This window comes from Zosterops lateralis (genome assembly GCF_965231275.1).
Source record: "Zosterops lateralis genome assembly, chromosome: 13".
NCBI lineage: Eukaryota > Metazoa > Chordata > Aves > Passeriformes > Zosteropidae > Zosterops > Zosterops lateralis.
This window is the reverse complement of record NC_139773.1, coordinates 14,313,206-14,322,273: the sequence shown is the minus strand read 5'-3', so window position 1 is coordinate 14,322,273 and position 9,068 is coordinate 14,313,206. Positions and strand designations below refer to the sequence as shown.

Below are 9,068 nucleotides of genomic sequence, written 5' to 3'. Positions count from 1 at the left end.
ACCTAGATTTTGCCTTAAAAAATGCCCTGAAACTCAGTAGTAGTGGCAACACTGAGCACTTACTCCTTCAAGCCGTTCTTCAACTTAATCAATGTCCTTGATTTTTGGAGAAGCAGTCTCCTCTGTGGAGGTCTTGACCCATCCTGCCCCAGCCATGAGGGAGGGACCTGTCCTGCCAGGCACCAATTCCAACAGAAATAACTTTACTAGGGAAGATTCAGCTTGTTCTGCCTGGAAAAAAAATACACCCAACAAAACTGTTGTAGCTGATTCAAGGGATTCTGTCCCTCACAAGAGAAATATTCCAGGTACAGTGAGATCCATTTTAATGATTTGCACATCATGTGGAACAAAAGCTTTTATTCTCCAACCTTTCTCCTTTCCAAATCTTCCCCATTTTTAACACATTCGTTACAATTATTATTGCTATTATTGTGGATACTACTATTAGTATATTTTATTTTCTTTCACTTATTAAGCTGTTCTTTTCTCAACCCACGAGCTTTACCTTTTTTCGATTCTCCTCCCAATCCTGATGGGGTGAGACCATGATGCGTTTTGTTGAATTGGAATTAAATAGAGATGCTTCTAGAGGAAAGGTTGATGTCTTAATATCTTCTCTATTTGGTGTTCAAAGAAAGTTCAGTTTTACTCTTCTACGTTTTATTTTTGTTTCAAAGGTGCACCAAACAAAGAAGGTTTCAGATTGATCCAATTATCTGTTTATAACAGGCTGATCTTGAGTTCAGAATCATCACTGTCTAAAAAAGCACTGAAGTTGTAGTCATGAATACTGGAGTGTGTTTTATGTGCAACCTTATGGTCTTGAGAGCAAAAAGAAGTGCTTCAGCTCTTTTAGCATGTCTGCTCCTTGAATAGCTGTTTTCCAGGTCAGTCTTAAAAGCAGCCTGTTTTTTACAAGAGCAAATCCAATATTGAAGTTGTTAAGTCCAGGCAGCTGCTTAAAACTTGGCCCTGTCTAAAAAATAATTAAAAATAAGAAATGAAATTGCGTTTGTGTAACCTTTCTGTAGAAGAAGCTGCTAATTGGTACAGATGTCAGTGCAAAGAAGCACTCGGAAGGAGCATTGATTACAAATCCTGCTGGGATATGGCTCGCTAAAGGTCAATCACTCCTTCTATTAATTGCTTTAAAAATAAGGCTTGGAGAAAGCTGCATATGGAATAATGGTGGGGTTTTGGCAATCCCTGTTGTAAACTGTGGCAGTGTTTCCATTGGTTTCAGGAGGAGAAAGTTGTGCCATGGCTTGGATGGGCCCTTTTATTCCAGCTGGGTTTGTCTGAAATTGGCTGGTGAGGAGGTGAGCGTGGCAAAGAGGTGCCAAAACCACAGGTCTTGTTACTGACTGCGGTATTGAAAACACATTCATTTGAAAACACATTCATTTCAAACACCTCGAAAAGCGCAGGAGAGAAAATTAAGTCTGGGTATGTTTCATTTCTCCAGGCAATTTTTCTTCCTGGGTTACACAAATCTATTCTTTTCGGTTGTTTAATACAAAAAGTCACAGAGTGTAATTGTTGAAACGAGCGGTGGGAAATGCAACAGCCTGACAAGAAATTACATGTCTTATTTATCTCCACTGAAGTTACTCCTGCAGGAGCTGGGTGCTGGTGGAATGTATTGCATTCTAGTGCCTCTGACGCTGGGCAGGGGTATTCCCCCAGCTCTGCAGCAGTTTCCTCCCCACTGCAAGTCCTAAAGGTAAATGCAAACCTGAATTAACCTATGAATCTTGCCAGAGACTGCTGCCCCTCTGCGCCCTTGCTGTTAATGCTGAGGCAGAAATGAAGCAGGTCAGGCAGAACTGGAGCTCTGTGGGTGGCCTCCTGACTGTAGGAAAAATTAAATCAAAGCTCAAGGAATAGTTATCCCTGGGGAAGAGGGTTGGTGCTTACAAGTTTTCTCTGTAGATGCCTGAAAAAGTGCCCAAGCACGATGCACAGTGCACAGCCCCAGCACAATGAAATAGAGATGAAAATAGATAGGGCAAGAAGAAATAATGTTTTTAGTACATTTATTTCATGGAAGTGGCAGTATAAAATCAGATCCTGTTTAACCAGATTGGAATTCTTCTGTGCAATGATTTAACAGAATGCTGATGTGCTGATAGCATTTGCCATCAGCTTAGTTAAATGCTGGTACATGGTGCTTCAGTCCTACAAAAATTCACTTGTTTTCACACATAGCTATCCAAGGGCATCAAGGCTCTTCTGAGATGGATAGCGTCTTCTTTTGAAGACCCTAGCTACTATTTTGATCAGCACAGTGTAAAAAACCTGAAAGGAATTTAAATTAGATTTAAATTATTTCTTCATTTTGCTGTCATTATGTATATTGGGAGTAAGGAGAATGAGCAAATAATGAACAATATTGCAATTATACCTTCAGAGGGTTTGGCTTATGTAGGGCAACTGGGCCAACAGATGGTGAAAGCAATTTGATGTACAAAAGTATGAAATAACTGATCTGGACAGAAGGATTAAAGTGGGGTATGGGTATAAATTGAACACGGATCATGAAAAGTATATTGGACTATTATGGGAAATCTGCAGCCTGAGCACAGATGCTGCAAAAGAGCAGATCAAACTACACTGGCACAGCAATAGAAACAAAGAGAAAAGGTGAGAGTGTTATTGTTTTAGTCCTTTGTCAGTTGTGCAGGCTTTGATCTGCAGGGAGGAGAGAGCTGCCTCGAGGGAGAGGTGCTGAAGGATCTGCTCGGGAGCAGAAAGTTCACAGGGGCTGGGCCAATTTGCATGGCAAACTACAGGGTGATGTGCTGATTCCAGAGAAACACTTTTAAGGAAGGGCTCCATCAGGGCATTGCATTCCTTAAACTAGCACTGAACAAGACAGAACATCTTATTAATGTTGGCAAAAGGGCCTGGATGAGGCAAAAAAGGCCAGGCTGCCTGTTCTGAAGCATAATGCAAGCACAAAGTAAGTAAAATGAGGACACACATTTGAGAGTACTTAATGGGAAGCACCAAGTTTTTAGTTGATAATAGCCACTTAATCAAACAGCCTTATGTAAAGTCCTTCTAATCCTAGCTCATCAGCAGAAGCTATGCATCACTGGGGTATTCCCAGGACAGAAGAACAGTTTGGCTGACAAAGGAGACTAAAAGCAGGAAATTCAGGCAGTGCTCCTGTCCCTGTTCTCACTGTCTAAGAGAATGTGTGCCCCAGACAGGGCTGCAGAGGTTGGGATCCCCAAGGAAGTGCTGTCCAAGCTGGTTCCCAAGGTGGGCTGGGCATGGCACACACCAAAGTGACTGCACAAATCTGGGAGTCTCATCCTGCATCCCTGCTCTGCCCTATGCTCTGTGCAGCAGGTCAGCCCAGCCTGGATGTGTACCACATCAACCCAGCTAACACATCTCTGTTAAAAAAAGGTGTTTACCTGCTCTAGGTGGGTGTTGTGAGGCAGCTGACTGGGGTAGTGTCCCAGGTTGTAGTGTGGGATGTACACAAGTATTTATTCTATCACCATCTTCATGAACTGTTAAACCAGGTGGGGCAGTGTCTTCCCAGTCCCTCTTCCTTTGGGCTCTTCTGCTCATGGCCCATCAACGCCTTGCCCATGACTCACAGGGAACTCCCTCCAGGAGTTATCTCTGTTTAATGGGCCATCAAGGACCCACTTCACAACTCATCATCCCATTGTGAGATGCTCCGCCCAGGGGGAGGAGCCAAGTATTCTCACCTGGATATAAGCTGGTATTTGGGACAGGACAAGCAGCCCTGACCCACTGGATTCCCAGAGGACCAGACCTTTCTACAGGATCACTGCTTCAGGAAGAGCACCTCACCTGGACTGCTTCCACCATCCTGCTCAGGTTGTATTCTGACTCTGTGAGTGGTCTTTTGTATTATTGCATTTATTTTATTTTACCATTTTTTTTCTTTCTTCCTATTAAATTGTATTTCTGACTTGGAGTCTCTCACTTGTTTTGCTTTCAAACCACTACAGATAGCAATACACTCCCCAATCCCTCCCTGTTTTTAGGAAATAATGCCTCCTGGTGTCCCCTTACCTGTGCGTGGGACTGCTGAGCTGATAGCAAAATGCAAACTCTGGGCAGCTTTTTCTGTGATCCAGGGAGAGAATTTGGGGGGCTCCCACTGGAAGAGTCCATTCAGAAGGATCCCTGAAGGATTCCTCAGAAGGGAAAGGGAAAGTCTGTGGGATACTGAGTTGCTGAAGTAGCTCACTGTTGCTCTGTGTTCAACAAATGATAAATTGAATATGCTGCACCAGAAAGCCATGACCAACCCATCTGTCTAAACCCAAAAATACTCTGGTGTTCACAGCAAAGCTCTTCTAACACAAGTGTGGTGCCATGGAGTCCCACTGATCTGAACTTTCATGGCACTGCCTTCCTACCTGGGGAAGATAACAGCATGTGGCTGCCCTGGACCAGCAGGACATCCCAGTTTTCCTTATTTCCTACCTGGCTAAATTGCTTTTGGTTGGACATGTGGTGAGCAGAGGATTGCTTCAGTTCATTTTCCATCCATAACCGAGCAAATCAACTCATTTACTCTTAGAGCTCCCATTAGCAGAACTGATGGAGAGGTGTGAGGAGGTTCTTGTTTGCTTTTTCATCCACTTAGTCACACAGTCCAAAACCAAATTAAACCTTCACCCTAGAAATTTCCTATTGTGAGAAATGTCCTATTGTGAGAGGCACTTAATTCCTGCAAGGCCCTTGGAGTGCTGAGGAGTCAGAACAGCACAGCACTGCCTGAAGGGCTGAAGCACAGTAAAACCCTGACTTTGGGATTTAATGGCAGAAATAGAAAATAAGAGTGCTGGAGAAAATCAGTTTAGAGGAAGTAAAAATGGATATTTCAAAAAAATAGTTTTCTTCAGCTTTGGATTATTTACCATTATAAACTTTTCTCTCTGTTAAAAAATCACTTCTAGGTCAATTTTTCAGTAAAAATTCCTGTCTCAGCATGAAGGGTCCAGTCTTTTCAGCTTGAAAATATACCCTTGCAATTGGCATGCCTGCACTGAAATGTTGTTTTAAAAATGTGTACATGAAAGTTAATACATAAAAGCTGCTGCACTCACTTTTTCCAGGCTGTAATTTTAGCCTAAGCAAGTTCACCTGCATTGTCTCACTCCATTTGAATTGCTATATTTTAGGGAAATTTTCTTGCAGAAAATAAATCAGCTGGATCCTTCTCTGGAGCCCCTAAATTCCGAGGTTCCAATTTTGTTTTGTCTTCATTTTTAGTCCCTTGTTTTGCAAATTTTGGGGCTGGTAGACTGGAGAAAATTTCTAAATTGTTTGACTGCTTCTTGCTCCTCCTCCTCTCTCCCAAATCTGTCTCATGGATGATCTCCACTCCCCCAAATCCCAGAACATGCCCCATCTGGAAAGAATGCATCAATCTGGAGCCCAGGCCAGCAATAAATAAGCCAGGAGTAAGAGTAAAGTCATAGTAATTAAGGTGGAGTCCTGAAGGGATAGGTTAGTGTTAGTTAGCTTTGAAAGAAATTGCAAGAGTATGCTCAGACCTTATTAGTAGATATTCCCTGGGTAGAGAATATGTAAGAGACCTGAAGAGTTAAGCTGAAAAATAAAAGCTTCAGCAAGGGCTACTTAGGTCTTAGGAAGGACAAAGAAGGATTTAATTTAGAGTTAGTCTGCTGAGACTTTTCTGTTGGAGAGATTCTTCCTGCTCTTTTTGCTCTCAGGGCAGGATTCACCAACATCCCAACTCCCCATCCCTGTCTGTAAGTGACACATATAGACGATGACAACTACAAGCCAGGCAATGATGGGCAGGACAGAAATTCCACTGTTGTCACTGAACTGAGGCTGAGGTGCCTACACCAACAGAGAAAACTTGCTGCATGGGTGCCAAAGCAGGTACTGGAAGGAATTTTAATGGCTTACATAAGGCATCTGAAATGAAGCAGCAGGGAAAGGCTGGTGGCCCAATGTCCAGCAGACCAGAACTTGTAGCAGAGAAAAAATACTGACAGTTGTTCCATTGGACACGCAGTATCTTCTGGCTCTCAATTAATTTCTGTCCCTTCATCCTGAATTTGGAAGATAAAATAAGATGTAGCCCAGCAACTATGTGCAGTTGTTGATCCAATCTCTTCCTCCCCCTGGGGAAATGCTGAGGAGGGTCCAGTGGCAGCAAAGCCATGTGGATGTGCTGCAGACCCTGAGCAAACATCCAGTCCTTCCCTCCCCAGCCCCAGGGAAGGACTACAGTGTCCTGAGCTGGCCTTGCTGCCTGGGCACAGCTTAAACCTCTCAGCATGCACAGTGTGGATGCTTCTTTGGCTCTCTTTTTGTGCTGGGATTGAAGGTGCCCTTGTACCCAGTGTGAGTGCCACTCTGTTAGAGCAGTGCCATGTGTCCCAGTCCTGGGGGAGAGGCTGGGCACTGTACAGGGTAAGCAACAACCAGTGCTCATCCCCAAAACACGGAGGCAGGAGGAGCAGAGGAGAAGATGTGACCTCAGCAGATGCTCGAGAAGGAGAGGGGGAGGATGTGCACTGCAAGGAACCAAAGTTAGCACAAAAGAGAAAGTGTTAGCCTCGCCACGGTAACAAATGCTTTCAGATCTGCAGTGGGGGCTGACAGCAGCTCTGCTCTCCCAAATGCCTCAGCACACTGCCCTGGAGCTCTTCCCTCCAATCCACCACACCTCAGCCCTGCCTCCTGTGCAACCACACAGACCTTTCCTCCTCCCCGAGCCTCTGAGTGTGCATCCCCACCTGGTCTGGTCCTCCCTCAGAACAAGCAGCACCCCTGAAGCATTCTACATCTTCAGAGCATTTCACAAACACCAACATACATCACGTCTCCAGGCCAGCAAATGCTCTTTGACAGAAATTTGTGTCTTGTAATTTTAGTAGGAAAGGTTGAAAGAAAGTGGTGTTGGCCCAGTGCTCTTGCTGGCAGAAAGCCAAATCAATGTAGAAAATCCAGGCTGGGTATAATGAGAGAAGAAGATTTTGTGCCCTTGTTGGTGCAAGAATTATGGTTAATTGTTAAGAGTTGCTTATGCAGTTTCTTTTTATCTGTAGACGACTTGCAAAATGTGACTGTTAAAAAATACAGTTCAAAACCCCACAATTTTGCCTGTATTCAGTATCAATAAAAGAGTCTACACAATCTTACATGACCATACTCCCTGATGTCAACACAGATGAAGCACCTGTCTTCCAGAAGAAACAAAATGTTGTCAGATCTGTCACCTTTAGCAAACAGAGCAGCCTCTTCTTTTTCCCTGCTGTCCCATTTCTGAAGTACCTCTTGCCTGAATGACTCCAGTTTTGATGATTAACCAGCCCATTTTCAAACACCAAGAAAATGTCTTTCCCAAACAGGGAAGGATCTGGATATTAACTCCAGCAGCATTGTGCTCAAATCCAGACCCATTACTGCTATTTGTTAATCATCTGGGGAGACAGTGTCTGCAAACAACTGTGCAGGGACTCTTTATATGGTTTATAGAAGTGTTTATAGCTTCTTCTGTACTTTCAGTGAAAGGCAAAATCAGTGTTCATTGATACATGAAGTCTTCAGGCTTCATTTTGGAGTTTTCTGCTGCAGCATAACGAGATGTACTGAAAGCACTCTTGTGTGTTCTGCTATACCTCCTCAAACTCCTCTTCTCTGGCAGATCAGATGGATGGGGGGCTGCAGCCATTTGCATTTTTAAATAAAGTCAAACACTGTAAAGTGGAGCTTGGCTTTCTACAACAGTGTGCTGAGCAGTTGGATTTGGTTATACTTTGAGAGGCTTGAACTCTGCTCCAGTCTGTTGCTGTCTCTTTCCTGAGCACAATTCCTAGTGCTCTAATAAATATTAAAACCATGGTTTTGCTTTTTCTTCAGCTGAAACTTGGAATTAGCTGACATCTGGCAGGATCTGACCCAAAGGTTTGGTGATTGGAAGGGACCTGAAAGACCATCTGGTTGTAACCCTCATGCCATGGGCAGAGACCTTCCACCAGACCCATGAAGCCTGGAGATAGTTTGGGGTCAGGTTAGGGGCAGATATGTAGGTACAAGGATATGCATGCAGAATGATCTCAAGAACCTTCAGAAGCTCTGCAAGAAGCAAATAAAAAAATCATAATTAAATAAATAAATAAAAGCCAGCAAGCAGGTGCTGAAGTCGAAGAAATCAGAATAAATGTATCCACAGGGGTCAGCTTAGGGAAAAGCCACACAACTGGGGTGATGTTCCTGCCCTTCTCCTTTCACCCCCTATTGCTTTGCAGTTACAACCAGAAATGAACCTTCCCCTTTTCCCAGGCTCAATTCAATCTCCCACCATGTCAGCAGCTGGTACCTCCTCAGCACTCACAGAGACATTTTGGGCACTGCCAAGACTCTTTGCATTGCCAGAGGAAGGATTCTTATCCACCGAATCAATGAAACCTGTGTCAAACTCAGCTATCCTTCCAATATTCCGAGCACTTTATCTCTGCCTGTGTCTGAGGAAGTGGGAACTATTTAGTGGCAACATGACACAATGTCTGCACCATTGCTGCAGGTTTTGCGTGCTCCAGGTTGGAGTCACCTGAATGGGAACCTGAAAGAGATGCAAGAGATATTTGAACTTGTTGATGCATGAATTTTGAGCTGGTGAAGTACAGAAAACCACCTTCCCTGTCTGGAAATGTAGGGACAGTCACAAAGGTTAAAAATTCTCTAGTGGCATCATTTGGGCTCGAGTTATAAAACAACTACAGTGTTAGAGGTGCGTGTGGAAATTTTTCAAGTGACCTCAGTGGAGTTTGCATAAGTTCCCTTTCCAGTAAAGCTTTATCCAAACACATCCTCACACACGCTACACAAATCCTGGCAGTTGGCCTGCTGAGTGGAGAGGGCTGAACACATGGCAGGCACCATGTGTGTGCAGTATACTTTGCCCCGAGCTGCTTGAAATCCCAAAGAGTTCCAGAGACTTTCAAATGTTACACTAGGTTGGCCATTTCCACCCTACACAGTAATCCAAGTCTTCCCTCCAGCTTCTGCCACTATTTTTAAAAAAGGCT

At 43.9% G+C, this 9,068-nt stretch overlaps 1 long non-coding RNA gene across 2 annotated transcripts; it reads right to left on the bottom strand.

Moving 5' to 3' along the window:
• Positions 1–405: 405 nt before the first annotated feature.
• On the bottom strand, positions 406–7,299 carry LOC310914860. 2 transcript variants are annotated; one of them, XR_014591112.1, is made up of 3 exons: positions 7,180–7,299; positions 5,938–6,083; positions 406–979 (listed from the first exon to the last, which is right to left on the bottom strand). It is a non-coding gene; the product is annotated as an uncharacterized lncRNA (long non-coding RNA). The 2 variants fall into 2 exon arrangements; XR_014591113.1 differs by lacking the exon at positions 7,180–7,299 and adding an exon at positions 6,854–6,934.
• Between the last annotated feature and the right edge of the window lie 1,769 nt (positions 7,300–9,068).